This window comes from Meles meles, chromosome X (genome assembly GCF_922984935.1).
Source record: "Meles meles chromosome X, mMelMel3.1 paternal haplotype, whole genome shotgun sequence".
NCBI lineage: Eukaryota > Metazoa > Chordata > Mammalia > Carnivora > Mustelidae > Meles > Meles meles.
In genome coordinates this window covers 95,505,966-95,526,463 of record NC_060087.1, presented here as the reverse complement: position 1 = coordinate 95,526,463, position 20,498 = coordinate 95,505,966, and the positions used below count along the sequence as shown (strand labels likewise).

The window sequence follows — 20,498 nt, the reverse complement described above, 5'->3', positions numbered from 1 at the left end:
GTTTTTTAGAATCTTTTTTGATTTTCATCTTTATAGTCGTATTTCATCCCTTCATCAAGTTTACCCTTATTTCTTGTGTGTATATATAAGTTTTTCATTCTTTAATATTTGGGAAAGAATTTATTCTAACAGACCAAAATACACCCAAAACCAAGTGTCTGGCTGTGTTCTATTCACTATATATATATATATATATATATATATATACACACATATCTCCCAGTTTCAGCCCTCTTCTGACTTGGTTAATGTATATTTTTCTGGGGTCATTGCTACCCTTTTAGTATTTTGTTCTCTCATTCATCTCTTCTCATTTGGATAAAATGACAAGGTGGAAAAACTCACCTCAAAAAAAAAAAAAAGACCAAGAGGCAGTGCCAATAGCTAGGGATCTAATCAGTATGGACATTAGTAAAATGTCAGATCTAGAGTTCAGAATGACGATTACAAGGTACTAGCTGGTCTAGAAAAAAGCATGGAAGATACTAGAGAATCTCTTTCTGGAGAAATAAAATCCCTTTCTGGAGAAATGAACTAAAATCTAACCATGTTGAAATTTAAAAAGCTATTAATGAGGTGCAATAAAAAATGGAGGCTCTTACTGCTAGGATAAATGAGGCTGAAGAGAGAATTAGTGATATAGAAGACCAAATGATGGAGAATATAGAAGCTGAGATAAAGAGAGATAAACAGCTCCCTGTCATGAGGGGAGAATTCGAGAGATAAGTGATACCATAAGATGAAACAATATTAGAATAATTGGGATCCCAGAAGAAGAAGAAAGAGAGAATGAGGCAGAAGGTATATTGGAGCAAATTATATCAGAGAATTTCCCTAATTTGGTGAAGGGGACAAGCATCAAAATCCAGGAAGCACAGAGAACCCCCCTCAAAATCAATAAAAATGGTCAACACCCCATCATCAAAATTTACAAGTCTCAGTGACAAAGAGAAAATCCTGAAAGCAGCTTGGAACAAGAGGTTTGTGACATACAATCACAGAAATATTAGATTGGTGGGAGACCTATCCACAGAGACCTGGCAGGCCAGAAAGGACTGGCATGATATATTCAGAACACTAAATGAAAAAAATATGCAGCCAAGAAAACTATATCCAGTGAGGCTGTCACTGAAAATAGGAGAGATAAAAGCTTCCAGGACAAACAAAAACTAAAAGAATTTGCAAACACCAAACCAGCCCTATAGAAAATATTGAAAGGGGTCTTCTAAGCAAAGAGAGAGCCTAAAAGTAACAGGCCAGAAAGGAAGAGATACAATATACAGTAACAGTCTCCTTATAGGCAATACAATGGCACTAAATTCATATATTTCAATAGTTACCCTGAATGTAAATGGGCTAAATGCCCCAATCAAAAGACAGGGTATCAGAATGGATAAAAAACAAGACTCACTGATAAGCTGTCTACAAGGAGCTCATTGTAGACCCAAAGACACCTCCAGATTTAAAGTGAGGAGGTAGAAAACAATTTACCATGCTAATGGACATTTAAAAAACGTCAGGGTGACAATCCTTATATCAGATCAATTAGATTTTAAGCCAAAGACTATCACGAGAGATGAGGAAGGACCCTATATCATACATAAAGTGTCTGTCCAACAAGAAGATCTAGCAATTTTAAATATCTATGCCCCTAACATGGGAGCAGCCAATTATATAAATCAATTAATAACAAAATCAAAGAAACACATCAACAATAATACAATAATAGTAGAGGGCTTTAATACCCCCTCACTGAAATGGACAGATCATCTAAGCAAAAGACCAACAAGCAAATACAGGCTTTTTAAAAGATTTTTATTTATTTATTTGACTGACAGAGATCACAATTAGGCAGAGGGGCAGGCAGAGAGAGAGAGAGAGGAGGAAGCAGGCTCCTTGCTAAGCAGAGAGCCCAATGCGGGGCTCAATCCCAGGACCCTGGGATCATGACCTGAGCCAAAGGCAGAGGCTTTAACCCACTGAGCCACCCAGGCATCCCAACAAATACAGGCTTTAAATGACACACTGGACCAGATGGACATCACAGATATATTCAGAACATTCCATTCCAAAGCCACAGAATACACATTCTTCTTTAGTGCACATGGAACATTCTCCAGAATAGATCACATCCTGGGTCACAAATCAGGTCTCAACCAGTACCAAAAGACTGGGATTATTCCCTGCATATTTTCAAACCACAATGCTTTGACACTGGAACTCAACCATAAGAGGAAAGTTGGAAAGAACTCAAATACATGTAGAATAAAGCACATCCTGCTAAAGAATGAATGGGTCAGCCAGGAAATTATTTTTTTAAGATTTTATTTATTTATTTGACAGACAGAGATCACAGATAGGCAGAGAGGCAGGCGGAGAGAGAGGAAAGGAAGCAGCCTCCCTGCTGAGCAGAGAGCCTGATGCAGGGCTCAATCCTAGGACCCTGGGAACACGACCCGAGCCAAAGGCAGAGGCTTTAACCCACTGAGCCACCCAGGTGCCCCTCAACCAGGAAATTATGGAATAATTTTAAAAATTTATGGTAACAAATGAAAATGAAAACACAACTCTTCAAAAACCTTTGGGACACAGCAAAGGTGGTCCTGAAAGGAAAGTATATAGCAATACAAGCCTTTGTCAAGAAACAAGAAAGGTAAAGTACACAACCTAACCCTATACCTAAAGGAGCTGGAGAAAAAAAACAGCAAAGAAAGCCTAAACCCAGCAGAAGAGAAAGAATAAAAATCAGAGCAGGAATCAATGAACTAGAAACCAAAAGAACAGTAGAACAAATCAATGAAACTAGGAGCTGGTTCTTCAAAAGAATTAATAAGATTGATAAACCTGTGGCCAGACTGATCAAAAAGAAAAGAGAAAGGACCCAAATTAATAAAATCATGAGTGAAAGAGGAGAGCTCACAACAAACACCAAAGAAATACAATTTCAAGAACATATTATGAACAACTACACACCAGCAAATTTGACAATCTGGAAGAAAGGGATGCATTCCTAGAGACATAAACTACCAAAACTGAACCAGGAAGACGTAGAAAACCTAAACAGACCCATAACCAGTAAGAAGATTGAAGCAGTCATCAAAAACCTCCTAACAAACAAGAGCCCAGGGCCAGACAACTGCCCAGGAGAATTCTACCAAACATTTAAAGAAGAATTAAATACCTGTTCTCCACTCCTATTCAACATGGTACTAGAACTCCTACTCTCAGCAATCAGGCAACAAAAAGAAATAAAAGGCATCCAAATCAACAAAAGAAGTCAAACACTCACTCTTTGCTAATATGGTACTTTATGTGGAAAACCCAAAAGACTCCACTCCAAAACTGCTAGAACTCATACAGGAATTCATTAAAATGTCAGGATATAAAATCAATGTGCAGAAATAAGTTGCATTTCTATACACCAACAGCAAGACAGAAGAAAGAGAAATTAAGGAGTTGATCCCATTTACAATTGCACCCAAAACCACAAGATACCTAGGAATAAACATAACTAAAGAGGCAAAGAATCTATACTCAGAAATCTATGGAATACTCATGAAAGAAACTGAGGAAGACAAAAACAAATGGAAAAACATTCCATGCTCATGGATTGGAAGAAAAAATATTGTGAAAATATCTATGCTACCTAAAGCAATCTACACATTTAATGCAATCCCTGTCAAAATATCATCAATTTTTTTTCAAAGAAATGGAACAAATAATCCTAAAATTTATATGGAACCAGAAAAGACCCTGAATAGCCAGAGGAATATTGGACAGCCACATGCAAATGAATGAAACTGGACCACTTCCTTAAACCACACACAAAAACAGACTCAAAATGGATGAAAGACCTCAATGTGAGAAAGGAAGCCATCAAAATCCTTGAGGAGAACACAGGCAGCAACCTTTTCGACCTCAGCCACAGCAACTTCTTCCTAGAAACATTGCCAAAGGCAAGAGTAGCAAGAGCAAAAATGAACTACTGGGACTTCATCAAGATCAAAAGCTTTTGCACAGCAAAGGAAACAGTCAAGAAAACCAAAAGATGACCGACAGAATGGGAGAAGATATTTGCAAGTGACATATCAGATAAAGGGCTAGTATGCAAAATCTTGGACTTTTCAAACTCAACACCCAAAGAACAAATAATCCAATCAAGAAATGGGCAGAAGACATGAACAAACATTTCTGCAAAGACTATCAAATGGTCAACAGACACATGAAAAAGTTCTCAACATCACTTGGCATCAGAAAAATACAAATCAAAACCACAATAAGATACCACCTCACACCAGTCAGTGGCTAAAATTAACAAGTGAGGAAATGACAGATGTTGGCAAGGATGTGGAAAAAGGGGAACCCTCCTACACTGTTGGTGGGAATGCAAACTGGTGCAGCCACTCTGGAAAACAGTATGGATGTTCCTCAAAAAGTTGAAAATAGAGCTACCCTATGACCCAGCAATCACACTACTGGGTATCTCCCATAAGGATACAAATGTAGTGATCCAAAGGGACACGTGCACCCGAATGTTTATAGCAGCAATGTCCACAATAGCCAAACTATGGAAAGAACCTAGATGTCCATCAAAAGATTAATGGATAAAGAAGATGTTACACACACACACACACACACAGGAATACTATGCAGCCATCAAAAAACCAAAATTTTTGCCATTTGCAATGACTTGGATAGAACTAGAAGGTATTATGCTAAGTGAAATAAGTCAATCAGAGAAAGACAATTATAATATGATCTCTCTGATACGAGGAACTAAGAAGTAGGGTGGGAGGTCGTTGGGGGTAGGGAGGGAAAAAATGAAACAAGAAGGGCCTGGGGAGGAAGACAAACCATAAGAGACTCTTAATCCCAGGAAACAAACTGAGGGTTTCTGGGGGGGTGGGAGGGAAAGGATAGGGTGGCTGGGCTATGGACATTGGGGAGGGTGTATGCTATGGTGAGTGCTGTGAATTGTGTGAGACTGATGATTCACAGACCTATATACCCTGGGGCAAATAATACATTATATGTTAATAAAAGAATTTGTCTCAATGATGGAATGCAAATTCTTTTAAATGTATACCTTCAAATTATTTTTAACAGCTTTATTGAGGTATAATTGAAATACAATAAGCTCCATGTATTTAAATTGTATAACTTCATTAGTTTTGACATATGCATACATATATGAAACCACCACCACAATCAAGATAATGAGCATATCCATCACCTCAAATGTTTTCATGCTTTTTTTGCAAACCCTCATTCCACTCCTTTTCCTCCCTCCACCCTGTCTCCAAGCACATATTATTTTTTGAATATGCAACACAGTAACTTATCAGATATTCTGCTTGCCAATGATCATATCAGCTTTGTCCCTAATAACTGGGTTCGTTTGATTTGTATCGTAGTTTACTGATCTGTAACTTGGAATTCTCAGTGCACTGCTTCAGCTTCAGGCTGACATCCAAACTAACTACAGTAAGAAAAATGATGATAAATTCTCTCTGAGTTTGAAAACTAATCTAAAAAGTCTGCTGGGCTGATTGATTTCTTCTTTTTAGAAACAAAAGATGTGGATTATTTATCAAGTAGACTGAAACCTTAAGGATCATTTTGGGCTTCTGTGTATTGGGGAAAATGGGTTTGGTATTTATAAGCTTTTGAAAAATCTCTGATTTACCCAGTAGACAGTTTCTCAGGTTATGACAAAGGTAGCTGAGCCAGTCAACACCTAATTTCATTTTTTAATAAAACCTACGCAACACATTTATTTGATGAATGGACCTAGAAGTGATAGATTACTGCCTAGTTCTTACAAAAATAATGCATAGGGGCCCTAAAGGCCTTATCTCTATCAAATCGATGTATCTATCAACTTTGTTCATTTGCTCAGCTGTGTTCTCCAACCACACATTGACCTAACATTTTCACTCTAAATGGCAAGAAAAAAACTGGGATTGAAAAAGGATCCTATGAACACTGGGGCCTAACAGACCACTGCCCTTGGCCACTGTCACCCATGACCCAATTCCAAGCCCTTTTTATAAAATAGAATGACATGGAAAGAAGATGAACATTGTTTAAATGATGAGAGAATTCAAAGCAGTATAAGGATTAATCTATATGGTACAGATGATATGCCACAGTGGACAGGAAAGAAAGGTCACTGTGCAATGAGGTGGTCCAGGAAGGCTTTGTGAAGGAGAGCTGGACATAAGCCCAGAGGAGAAAGGGGTAATATTCCAAATCTATCTAGCCACTGGGATAACTACTGAGTTAGAGGCTGGAATAAGTGTGCAGTGGTATAGAGGGAAAGAAAGAATCCCCAGTGTTCAGGGCTGAAGGTATATTAACAGCTCTGCATCGCTGTCCTAGAAGGGATAGAACCACAAGAAAGGAAGAAGGAAAGAGGCAGACAGTTGGTGGGGGTGAGAGAGTTGCCAATTAGTTCTTCCATCTTTTTACCACAATAAGTAACAATCAGATGTCTGGGTTTTTTAAACTTCAGACAAGCCCTGTCTACTCATCAAAGACAAAGCAATTCTGCTTAAAGCAGCTTCTATTAGCAGCAGCAGTTAACATAAAAGAAAAGTAAGCAGGGGAAGAAAAGTCTACAGGGAAAACATCTTCCCTTGATATTCATGTCAAAAGATAGAAGTATTCAATGGTGGAAAATATCCAAGATAATTTTACCTCTCTGTAGTAAGCTATCTTGTAGCCAAACCCGTCTGATCTCCAACTCCTACACTGAAGTCAGGACATAGTTCATGCAGGAGCCTAGAAAGAAATCAGTCATATAATATAGCTTAGTTTGTCTTCTCTTATTTCCATAGACACTCAGTATTGGAACAGATCTTAAAGGTGGTCTGCTCTGATCTCCCTGGGGAGAATTTAGCCAAAGTGAGCTAAGTGAGACTGTTGCAAACTTCCATTACTGAATTCTTTCTTTTACCTTACAGCATTAGAATTTTAGAGCTCAAAGGGACCTTAGGGAGTACCTAATCTAATGTTTTTCCTTTTTTTTAATATTGAGAAATTTATTTTTTAAATTTAGAAAATGAAAAGAAATTTTATTTTTAATTTAGTACAGAACATTACAAATAAATCTGATGGACCTCCTCACAATCTGGGACACCTCCTTGTGCCCTTCCATTCCCCTCAGGTGTAAGAATTATTATTAGTTTGCTGATTTTCTTTTTGGATCATATTTGATAATTCTATATACATATAAACATGTAGTAGTATTTTTGTGTTTTATTTCAAAGTTATCATACAGTACATATCTCATTTTCTTCACTCAACATTGTTTTGAGATCTAGGCCATTCCTTATTTTATTTTATTTTATTTTATCTTATAGAGAGTGTGTGCGAGCAGGGAGGGGGAGGAGCAGAATGGGGGGAGAGGGACAAGCAGACTCTTCACTGAGCATGGAGCCCAGTGGGGGGCTCAATCCCAGGATCCTGAGATCATGACCTAAGCCAAAACGAGTTGGACACAACCAATTGAGCCACCCATGTGCCCCTGGACCATTCCTCTTAACTGCAGTTCAATATTCCATTGTATAAAGCACCACATTTTCTTTATCCTCTTCCACCTTGATGGAAATTTACAAATCTTTATGGAGAGAGAATTGCATCTCAGAGAAGCTATAGGTATGGCCTAAGTTAAATTTTAGCATAGTTGGAACTAGAATTCACATCTTAGATGAGAGGTAGATGAGTTTATCAAAAAGTTGGCTGTCCAGGCTCATTCATGGAGGTCTTACTTGGTTTAACATGATGTTGGTGCATCATATTGGAAAGTATGAAAATTCTAAGCATTCAGATCTCCCAGAGCTGGTAAGCCAGAGTCCCCCAACCCATGGCCTTATGTGCTGAAGAGCTTCAGAGCTCATAAACATTTCCTCTACCTTTGCTCATGGGGGTCTGAAAAATCTTCCTTTCAAACTTTATAGCTTTTGATCTTGAAGGGTCTTCCATTCATAAAAGTTCCCTAGACCCACCTTGAGAGTTAAATTAAGGTAATGTTGGCCATCAACATGGTTGATAATTTGGTTTATCAGTTCACATGCTAGAAAGAAGTCATTATGGAAAATGGTCTCAGGACATGCATACAGGTAGGGGGGTGGGATGGAGCAAGGAGGAGAAAGGAAAAACTTGGACATATATTGATTGCCTGCTATGTGCCAAGCAATGTGCTAGGTACTTTACATGTATATTATCACAATAAGATTACTAATGCTACTTTCCATATTAGGAAACAAGAGCTGAGAAAGATGGACTTTCCCATTTCCCATCTGAGAAAGATGGATTTTCCCAGAAAGAGTGACTTTTCTTCACTCATTTGTCTACTAAACAAAATTTTGCCAAGATACTACTGCTACTTGCCAGAAGCTATGCTAGGTGAGGAAATATATTGATGAATGTGACAGACCCAATTTTTGTTCTCATGAATTTGAATCCATAAGAAGTTGTTTACCATTAAAATCCAAGGTAACTAAGCATGGTCAGGTACATTGGTTTAGGACCTATAAATATAGATAGTAGGCAAATCATAAGCACCCTGTGGTCTCATTTATGCTTCAGTGACAATATAGTGAGTGCCTTCTATATGGAGCGATATGCTAGGCACTTTGTGGGGAATATAAAGATAAACAATACAATGCATACTCCTAAGAGTGTTCAGGACATAGTTGATGTTCACTCAATACTTGAATACCAGCCTAGAAACTTTAAGTTCAAGACTAAGTGAAACCTCATGTTTCCAAGCTACTTGTCTTTTCAGGTATAAGGGAAATTTTGCATCAAGATGAAGAACAAGAGAGGGTAAAAATGACACAGTATCAGCTACCATCCCATGAAACTGTAGTGCTATGTAAAATGTTTCAATCAATAGAACTAGGAAAAACAAAGCAGTTTTTGTCACCATCTGACTGACAGGCAGATAGCACCTTATTGACACAAAGATTAGCAAGTTCTTATTCTCTGACTAGAAGCAAAATGGCAAAGGAATTTCCAGTGTGTCTTGATGTGGGTTATTTTTTTATTCCTAAGATGCACAGGAGAAAAGTATCTGCCTTAGAGGTAGAAATCCTGCCACATAGGAAACTTGAAATTGTATACTCCCATTTTTTTTCCATCCCAGCATTGGTGTTATTGCTGTCAAAGATTTTACTTTTTGTTATAAACTCTGCAATACACTGTTAAAATCATTGCTAAAATAGTCCATTACATTCAAGGAGACTTAAATAAGAAAAAATATCTTGTATATTTACCCATGCAGCTTCCAATTTTAGTGGTCATCATTCTTTTTATAGATCCATTTTTCTTTCTTACATTATTTTCCTTTTGCCTGAAGGTCTTCCTTTAATATTTCTCATGGTGTGGGTCTGCTAGTAATGACTTATTTCAAATTTTGCAGTCTGAAAAACTCTTTATTTCATTTTTCTTTCTTAAGATTTTTTTTTCCAGGTGAAGGATTTGTCTTTTTTCTTTCACTAGTTTGAAGATGTTTCCCCACTTCCCTCTAGTTCATATTGTTTCTGAAGAGAAATTTGCTGTCAATCTTATCTTTTTTCCTATGAATACAAGGTGTTTTTTGTCCTCTGATAACTTTTAAGATTTTTTCTTTCATCAATAATTTTGAGCAATTTGATTAAGATGTCTCTTGGCATAGTTCCATTTATGTTTCTTGTACTTGAGGTTCTTGGATGTATAGGTATATATTTCATCAAATTTGAAAAATATCTTAGTTATTATTTTTCAAATCCCTTATTGACCATCTCCTCTCTCTTCTCCCATGGGAACTCCAGTTACACATATGATGAAATTGTTCCATAGCTCACTAATAGTCTGTTTTGTTTTCTTTTGTGTCTCTGTGCCTCATTTTGGACAGTTTTGTTGCTGTGTATTAAAGTTAACTAATGTTTTCTTCTTCATCATCTAATCTCTTCTTCACCATTAATCCCATGCAGTGTACTATTTACCTCAGATACTATACTCCTTATCCCTAGAAATTCAATTTGGGTTTTTTGTATCTTCATTGTCTCTAATTTATATCTTAAAATAATTTTATTGATAGATAAGTCATAGATGGTTTGTGTATAAATAACAACTTAAAATATGTAATTCACTATTTTTTAGTATAGTATATTCACAGATATGCACAACCATCGCTAGAGTAGAAAGCAATCACAAACCCTAGAACCAATTCGCCCATCTCGCACCAATGACTTATGTACTTTCTGGCTCTATAGATTTGCTTATTCTGAACATTTCATAAAAATGAATCATATAGTATGTAGCCTCTTTGACTGAGTTCTTTCACTTAGCATAATGTTTTCAAGGTTCATCAACACTGATGTATGTATCAGACTTCATTCTTTTTATGGCCAAATCTTTCATAGTATGGATATAACCATATATTATTTATCAACTCATCAGTTGATGGACATGTAAGTGGTTTCCACCTTTTGTGTATGATGAATAATGCTGCTATAAACATTTATGTGTAAGTTTCATGTGAACATACACTTCCATTTCTTTTAGATATATACCTAGAAGTAGAATTGCAGGATCATATAGTAACTCTATTTATAACCATTTGACAAACTGTCAGACTGTTCCAAAGTGGCTGCTCCATTTTACATTCCCAGCAGCGGTGCATGAAGGTTCTGACTTTTCCACATTGCCATCAATGCTTGTTATTATCTGACTTTTTTATTATAGCCTTTCTGATGGGCATGAAGTGGTATCGCATTGTTTTGATTTACATTTGCTTGATTCATGATGAACATCTATTCATGTCCTTATTGACCATTTTTATATTTTCTTTGGAGAAAATCTAGGTCCTTTACATAGTTTTAATTGGGTTATTTGTCTTTTTATTATTGAGTTATGAGAGTTCTTCATATGTAGGTACAAACCCTTTGTCAGATATATGATTTGCAAACATTTCTCCCATTCAGTAGGTTATCACTTCACTTTTCTGGTAGCATGTTTTGAAGCATAAAAGTTTTCAACTTTAACAAGGTCTAATTTTTTTTAAAGATTTTGTTTATTTATTTGACAGATAGAGATCACAAGTAGGGAGAGAGGCAGGCAGAGAGAGAGAGAGGAGGAAGCAGGCTCCCTGCCAAGCAGAGAGCCCAATGTGGGCTCGATCCCAGGACTCTGGGATCATGACCTGAGCAAAGGCAAAGGCTTTAACCCACTGAGTCACCCAGGTGCCCCTAACAAGGTCTAATTTATCTATATTTGCTGATGATGCCTGGACAGCAAACCTTTGCTAAATCCAAGATGTGAGGCTGTATGAGCCATCTACAGCACACTACTGCCTCTGTCTCGGGATATTAGAATTACTGTGGAAGCATCATTATAATGTGTATGTGAACAGCAGAATTCTTCTACCTAGGGACATGTGTGTGTGCTCCCTGCCCACTAAGGATGTTGGGCTACCCTAACAAATACATAAAGCACTTAGCTACCTTGTTCTCTCCACAACAAAAATAGCTACCATGAAAATTCCACCATTAAAAATTCATTATTATGGGTCTTAAAGTATTTTTTATTTCCAAGAATCCCCTTTTTAAATGGCAAGGTATTTTCCTGTGAGCAGTAATATTTTCAGCCTTTTAATCAGCTAACACCTTTACAGATATTAGACAGCTAAGTGACAAAAAGGTCCTGTGTCATAGGCCTGTATAGGCTCTATGCTTGGTGCAGGCAGTAGATGTGGAAAGGAAATAAAAAAGGAAAAGTAGAAATATGTCCAAAAACTGCCTTTTTCATAGTCTTTCAGAAGGTCAGCTCTATTGTATTCACATGTGGGATTGCGTTTTTAAATATTGAGAGAATAGTTGGTGTTCTTCTTCTATCTTGGCCTTTGTATCCACTAATAGGGAAAGCTGCTGATCATTTTGTCTTGCCCATCCCCTCAAGACCATTCTTACATTGGGAAAAAAATTGAAAGAAGAAAAAGACAACAAGACCATCCATAAATGTCAAAGGTATAAAATAAAATAAAATACCCCTCCAACAGCAGCCATGTCAAAGTACCAAAAAAAAAATCTTGGAATGTCCAACAGTTCATGTAAGTAGAGGAATACAATAATGAGCAACCAGAGAAAAATGAGGAAGGAGAAGTTGCTATATAAAACTGGGTTTGTGATGAAACTGCCATTTTGACTTAAGTCCAAAATAATAGTTTTGCTCAAAGTATAAACCAAAATTACAAATGGATGTTGTATAATAATATGATAAATATGTATAATGTGTGTAACATTTTTAACACCTTTGAGTAAGAAGAGTTTTAAGAACCAGATCAAGCCTCTCTAATCATAAATTATCAATTCCTCTACAAAGCTGTGGGCCAATCCACTGAGCAGGCAACATAAATTCCTGGTGTGCTACCCTGAGATTCAAGGGGTAGAATACTACTGACTCCCTCCCCTAGTGAAAAAAAAAGTCATTAGCAAAGCTCCCTCAGTTCCTTCTAACTCTAAATCCAGGGCAACTTCTCAATGCCTACTATCAGTGGATTCTGTTCATTTAAATGTATCCCCTCAAAACAAAATAGATATAATCAATCTGTCCCATATACACACACAACTGTTATAATGTCGTTGATACCTTTTTTTATATTTGAGAGAGAGAACGTGGGGAGGAGAGGCAGAAGGAGAGAGAAAGAGATTCTTTTTTTGTTGTTGTTCATTTTTTAAATTTTATTATGGTATGTTAGTCACCATACATTACATCATTAGTTCTTGATGTAGTGTTCCATGATTCACTGAGGGAGTGAGATTCTTAAGCTGACTCCATGCTGAACATAGAGCCAGATGCAGGACTTGATCCCACAACCCGAGATCAAGACCCGAGCTGAAACCAAGAGTCAAATGCTTGACTGACTGACCTATCCAGATACCACCAGTGATACCTTCCTTAAACTTTTAAATTTTTCCAAGGTAAGAAGAAGCCTACAGTGGATGTCTAAGTCTGCTCAGGCTGCCATAACAAATAACAACAGACTCGGTGGCTTAAACAAGAGAAATTTATTTCTCAAAGTTCTGGAAGCTGGGAAGTCCAAAATTAAGGTGGTAGCTGATTTGGTTTCTGGCAAGAGCTCTCTTGGCTGCAGGTATTCTGTCCCGACATGGTAGAGAGAGTGACTGAGTTCCCTGATGTCTCTTCTTATAAGGGCACTAATCCTATCAGGGCCCTACCCTCATGACTTTATTTAATCTTAATTACTTCCTTAATCTAAATACAATCACACTGGACATTAGGGCTTCAACATCTGAATTGGGGGGGGGGGGGGGGGGGGGACATATAGTTTAGTCCATATCAGTGAGGAAAGTTTCTGTCACTTAAAATGATTTATAAGCATAGTTCAACTTGCTAAAGGATCTAAGGGCAGAATCTTTTTTGGATCTCAGCAGAAACATGGTAACTATCTTCAAATACAACGTGCAGTCCTGGGATCACTGCAGAGGTCAAGTAACACAAAGGTTTTTGTTCAAATTGATGTATTTCATAGGGTATTCCTCACTTTTCCATTTTACACTGAATGGACCAGATGGGAAAGCCTAGAACATGGAACTAGACTTGGGTCTTAAAGACTTATAATTCTAACTCTGCCACCTACTAGTCCCTGGGTGGTATAGCAAACTCTTAATTTCTGTGATGCTGAAAATATTCATGTACAGTAGACTCTTGACTAACGTGGGCTTAAACTGCACAGGTCCACTTATATATGGATTTTTTTCAATATAGTATAGTACTATAAATGGGTTTTCTCTTCTTTATGATTTTCATAGCATTACCTTTTTTATTTTATGTTAGTCACTGTACAGTACATCATTAGTTTTTGATGTAGTGTTCCATAGCATTTTCTTAAACTTAATTTACTGTGAGAACACAGAGTATAATAAATGTAACATGCAAAATATGTGTTAATTGTTTATGTTACTGGTAAGGCTTCTGGTCAACAGTAGGCTATTAGTAGTTAAGATTTGGGGGAGTCAAAAGTTACACATGGATTTTTGACTGCACAAATAGTCAGTACCCATAACCCCTGCATTGTTCAAGGGTCAACTGCATTTTAAAAAGTAAATGATAAGGTGCCTGTGTAGCTCAGATGGTTAAGCATCCGCCTTCAGCTCAGGTCATGATCTCAGGATTCTGGGATCTAGTCCCACATTGGGCTCCTTGCTTAGTGGGGAGTCTGCTTCTCCCTCTGCCTGCCCCTACCCTTGCTTGTGTTCTTTCTCTATCTCTCTCTGACAAATAAATAAAATCTTTAAACAAAACAAAACAAACAAAAGTAAATGATAGCAAATCAGTGAGGCAGACAAATATATGTAAAATAACTTGATGAGATGGTATATATAAAAGAACTTTGTAATCATAAAGCCCTTGATAAATATTAGGGACCATTAAACTAAAGAGCAAGCTTAAAAGCCTACTGACTTGAGACATAGGTCTTCTGGGAGAGATAAGGGCCAATAGGAATATTTTTAATAAATACTAGTATCATAAGGTGCTAGTATTTGAGAAAATTTGAGAGTTGACAAAATTCCCATATCATACAGTAAGCTGTAAACATAACTTACGGAATTGCTTACTATTAAGTAGTAGTACAGGATGACTAATTATATAAATAACACTCAAAATGTTCTGATCAATTGGTATTCATCAGATTACAGGTCTACAAATCACTGGTGCTCTTCAGGTTGAATCAAAGTATTCCACCACTAAAATCAATCTGTGGAAGTCATTTCTTAATTTGCAAACATACTTTTAGTTCATGGGGAGAATTTTCTCCATTTCAGATTTTCAGTCCAGATTCCTCTTAAATCCTTTAGTGACTGAAGCAGACAGCAAAACAATGAACATGTAGCAGAAGAACACCTAGGACAGCCACACCAGGTGTCACCAATGACGTGCTATTATTCATTTGTGATCACATATTTGTGTCTGCACTTTAAACTGCTAATAAAAATACCCTGTAGTCATATGACAGTATGAAACATACTGTCTCAATCTCACTTGTAAGAGCCACTTGCTCACAAAGGAAAATAGTAGGGGGAAAACACAGCAGATACAAGACAAGGCAATTGTAACCTGAGGCAGTTCTAATGGCAAAAAAGTCTGAAAAGAGTCAAAGTTTGAAGCCAAGAAGAATACAGTTTACATCAGCATTTAATCCAGAGAGCAAGGTATAGATAGACCAGGTAGCTGGGTGGACAGGGTTGAATTGAGTTGAGAACTGAAAAATTTGCTGAACAGAGCTTTTATATGTCCTCTGTTTATCATGGTGCTCAGTGCTTATTGAGGTAGTAGATGCAAATACTTAAAGAAATTGGAATACATTTATAGCAATATTTTATAGGGTCCACAGAGAACATTCTGACCTCCAGGTGATCTGCTATCCAGATTGCAGAAGCCGTAATGTTAAGTTGTGAATAACACAGCTATACGGGGTCATTAATAAGCAATAGAGATACTCTGGCAATAGTCTTAATTTTTGGAAGGGGCATAGTGGAGTAAAACCCTCCTTGGAGTCTCTATTAGAGGAAAGATCTTGGGCTGTTTCCCCTTATGATGAAATTACTAGGACACTTTAAGATGGCTCTGAGAAGTATGACTGCTATTTCTGGGAATCAGCACTCAAAAGGCTATAGGCACACACCTCAGAAAATCAGAGCAACCTACCTTTGGGTCCTATTCTATTCTACTTAAGGAGAATTAGCATATACTGTTGGATTGACCCCAGAGCCAAAGGGAATGGTTATTCAGTCTGAATTATTGAGTTTATTTCATCTATAAAAACAATCCAAACCAGTAACTGAGTCTGAAATTTCATTTCTTTTAGCCTGAATCATCCTATTTTCCTATCTTTATGGAGTGAACATATTGGTGCTGTACCTAACACAGTGGTCTCTAAGTATCATAAATGTTGCTAATGCTGTGCAACATAGATGATTTTAGGGCTGGCACTGACCTTAGCAGTCATCTTTTTTATCTTTCTCATTTCACAGAAAAAGAAACAGAGACATAAAGAGGAGAAATATGTGACTTGTTCAAGTTCATACTTCAATCAGCAGAAGAGCTGAGACTAGAATCCAGGTCTCCTAATTCTCTGGGCACTATACTTAAAACTGCACCACTTCACACATATAGGTATGTACCATTATTTCCAGGGAAGACCCCTGAGAAATTTTTAACTCTTGTTTTGAAACTGTACTATTGTAACAATTCAAGTCCTAATCTTAAATTTTGGGTCAGGAAGGGAGGTGGAGATCTATCCAACTGTGCAGAAAATGTATCCTTTCACAAAAGTAAAACTCTCTCAGTAACAACAAGGGTGACCTGGTTTTAAAGATCCCAATATGCAAAATGAGAAGGTTACAAAACAGTCACACTGAAGGAGATTGCATTAGAAGGGAATACTCAGCAGAACTTCTTGAGTGCTTCTAAGCATTTATGATTATTACTTGGCAGAACTCTCTGGGACAGAGAAACAAAGTTAAAGTGCTAAGATCCACTGCCAGATGAAGACCAAGAAGAAGGCAAAATAAGCATCTTTGAAGTAAAATGGAAGTTATGAAGAAATGGAGTCTGACATAAATTCAGTTTCCTCTGAAAGTATCAGGGCCCCAGTAACCAGCCTAGCAAAGAGCCTTTCTCAATCATGTGGATAGTGGCACAACCAGTCCTCAGGCTTGAACCTGAATATCATCTTGAGGTTCTCTCTATACCTCATCCCCTATATTATATCCATTACCAAGCCCTGCCTTTCTCTTTCTTTGAAATAACTCTTAACATTCTTCCCCTCTCCATTCTGACAGCCGGCATTGGAGATGGGATTCCATTGTCTTATGGAAAAAATCCTATTCTCTCCTACTCTGATTTGCCACTGGCACAGCCACAGGAGTCATCTTATACAGCTTTCTTGATCACGTCCTGTTTAAGAACCTAGAGTGACTCCCCAGTGCCTATAAGATCAAGACCTATTTTCTCAACCAATGCTCAGTATCCTCCAACTAATGGACCCAGCTTAGCTACCCCTACATGCTTCCCTCTCTTCCCAAACACTGCTATACCCAAGACAGTGCTAATTCGAACATTTGACTTCCATCCCCTTCCCACATCCCAACTCCCACATCTGCCTATCTAAATCCCAAACAGCCTTTTCAGACCCAGCTCAGGTTTACCTCTTCCATATAATTTTCCTAACCACCTCCCCAAAACTCCAGCAAATATTGATCTTTACAGTTTTAGTTAGTACCAGCTATGCTCAAAGCACTGATCTTTTTGCTTCTTCCTGTGTACCCCTAACTTATATTCCTAAATATTAGCATAAATAAACATACATTTTATTCATTTATTTATTCATTTATTTCAGTCTTGAGGTCTTTTATTTTTCTTTTTTTACACTTATCATAGCATGAATTCATAGAAAATGAGTTCCAGCAGCTCAGGCGCCTTTCCATTGATTCTCAAGAAGTTTGCTTCTCTGGGTGGAGCAGGCTGGTGCTTCAGTTGAACCCAAGTACTTTTCTCTTTGACTTCCTTCTTTTTCTGATCATTTTCCTTCCGATGCTTCAGAAAGCTATCTCAGCTCTTTGAGTGCTTAGTATGCTCAATACATACATTAATTCTCTCGGCAAGAATCTCACCTTGTTTGTTTACAGCAATGCCAATGGCATGCTGGGTAATACTGTAGACTTCCAGTTTTGTTGTGATAATATTTATGGGGCATTCCATTTTGAACAGTGCCCATTCCCTTAAGGCCCACAATATCACCTTTCTTGTAGATTTAAATGTATGTGACCAAAGGAACAACTCCATGTTTTCTAAAAAAGCCTAGAGAACATGTAACAGGTACTTCTTCTCTTTCCCTTTGTGTTAGTCATTTTGGTGAATCACTGGAAGATGGCGATTCCTGCTTTAAGTTATAAATAAACTTTTAAAGAAGTCCTTCTGCCCCATTTAAGGATCATTTGGCCAATAAGCTCCTATGTGAACACTGTCACTTTAGATTCCAATGTGATGGGGTAACAGAAAGGAGATATTCATTTCTCATGGCCTGTGGAATCTGGGATGAAAGCCAGTCCCAAGACTAACAATTAAAACAAGACTTTTAACCAATTACACTGCCTATTATTTACAGTAATCAGTATCATCCCATTCTGCCTTTCCCTTGACTACTTCAAGGAACATCGCGCAGACAAAGTGATAATGAGTGTTGAGCAATAGATTTAAACTTCCCCATTCAGAGGAGTGACTTGAGGGAGCAATATATACTTTTTGTTCATGCCTTCCCTCTAGTGAAATGAAAAGCATTGATTTAAGCCAGCTGCCAACAGTTCTACATAACTCCCCTGGACATCAAAGAGAAAGGAATAAAGAGTTGAGGACTTTACAGAAATAAAAACACCCCATGTCCATAGCCATGAAAATGCATTATGGAAATGAAAGTACTCACACTTTAGCAAAGATACTATATATTTCTACTCTGCATTTGAAAAAATCCTCTGTATCATAGACATTGTTGAGGTAGAAGAGACATCTAGGTCACCTAGCACTGTCTAGTCAGACTTCTGATAATGATGAAAATGTTCTGTTTATGCTGTTCACTACGGTAGTCATGGGTCACCTGTGGTTATTAAGTATTGAAATGTGGTATAATACAGAACTGAATTTTTTATTTCATTCCATTTTAATTCATTTAGATTTACATAGCTACATGTGTCTAGCAGCTACTATACTAGACAGTGAAGATCTAGACCTTTCTCCACTCTGAATAGAAATTTCCTCTCCAGTTCCCCTGATCTCTTTGCATTCTCATTGAGGATCATATCCATGACCAACCGCTCCAGTAACCTTATAATGATGGTACTTAAACTTGGCTGCGTATTATATTCACCTGGGGTAATATTCTTAACCAGCAGCGTGTGGTGGGGGGTATTATGACCCAATCACGGATATTTTTTAAAAGGTCCTCAGGCGATTCTAATGTGCAGTCAGATTTGAGAACCTTTGATCAATATGCTGATGACTCCCAACTGTATCACCAGATCTCAGTGCTGTGCTACACACGCTGACTGGATCTTTCCTTCCTGATTCCCCTCCAGTACCTCCCCCCCCCCAAAAAACCCTCAAACACCAATATATCTAAATAGAATAACATTATGTAGTATTGCCCTCACCCAAATCCTTCAAACTTTAGTTACTGGACTTATTTCTGCCATTTTGCTATTTATTTTTTATATGTCTTATGTATTTCTCATTTCTCAATTTCTTCATTATAGCCTTCTTTTGTGTTTGTTTGTTTTTTTTTAGTAACTTATCATTCCGATTCACTTCTCATTTCCTATTCTATATATTTAAGTAAACTCTACCCCAACATGGGACTTGAACTCATGACCCCATGATCAAGAGTCTCATGCTCTACTGACTGAGCCAGCTAGGTAAACCAAGAGGGGGTCTTTTCTAAATGTTTTAAATTATTTTCCTAGTGGTTATGCAGGGGATTAAAATAAAAATCTTCAATGTATAGCCAGCTAGTTTCAATTAATAACTTAGTTGCCATAGTATAAAAACTCTGTTCCTATGCAGCTCCATTCTTCCCCCTCTATGTTGTTATTGTCACAACTTACATCCTAGGCTATGTGGTCATTAACATAGATTTATAATTTTTGTTCTATGCATTTGTCTTTTAAATCATATATAGAGGGGCACCTGAGTGTCTCAGTGGGTTAAGCATCTGCCTTTGGCTCGGGTCATGATCTCAGGGTCCTCGACTGAGCCCCACATCAGGATCTCTGCTCAGCAGGGAGCCTGCTTCTCCCTGCTTGTGCGCGCTCTCTCTCTCTCTCTCTCTCTCTCTGTATCGCTCTGTCAAATAAATAAATAAATAAAATCTTTAAGAATAAATAATTTATAACTGGAAGCAGACCACTAGAATGATCATAATTCTAGAGAAGGGGAGACTCAGAGTCGAGAAAAATATGAGAGCTGAAATCAAACATTTGAAGGGTTGTCATGCAGAAGAGTTTTGCTCAGTGTTGCTATCAAGAAAAGAACTAGGGCAATGGAATAGAAGTTGTAGGCAGGTGATTTCAGCTCATAATAGAAAAGCATTTGCTGAAAGTCAGCATTCACCACAGAGGTAAGAAAGTGGTGAGTTCCCCATTGGTGGAAATTTTCATTAACTGAATAATAACTTAACAAGGATATTGTCAAGGAGACTTTTTCATTAGACAGGGGATTATTCTAGATGACCTCTGAGATCCCCTGAAGGAGGTTCAAGATCTGGTCCTTTCTGGGAAAGATCAGCATTACTACATTAAAATTAGACAATTCTCAAAGTGGTACTATGGAAGGAGCCAAAATGCTCTCAAAATCATTACCCCACCAAATACACATACATGCACACCCACACATACACAGTCTTGCTCTCACCAGCCTACTCCTGTGCCTTTGTACAT

The 20,498-nt window shown here is 37.5% G+C and overlaps 1 protein-coding gene across 1 annotated transcript in view; it reads left to right on the top strand.

Annotated features, from left to right (window-relative positions):
• Positions 1 to 16,082: 16,082 nt before the first annotated feature.
• TRPC5 (transient receptor potential cation channel subfamily C member 5) overlaps positions 16,083 to 20,498 on the top strand; it is a 142,741-nt gene continuing 138,325 nt past the window's right edge. Inside the window, exon 1 of the mRNA XM_045994589.1 lies at positions 16,083 to 16,185. The gene's annotated coding sequence lies outside the window, so the exon portion shown is untranslated. The remainder of the gene's footprint in view (positions 16,186 to 20,498) is intronic.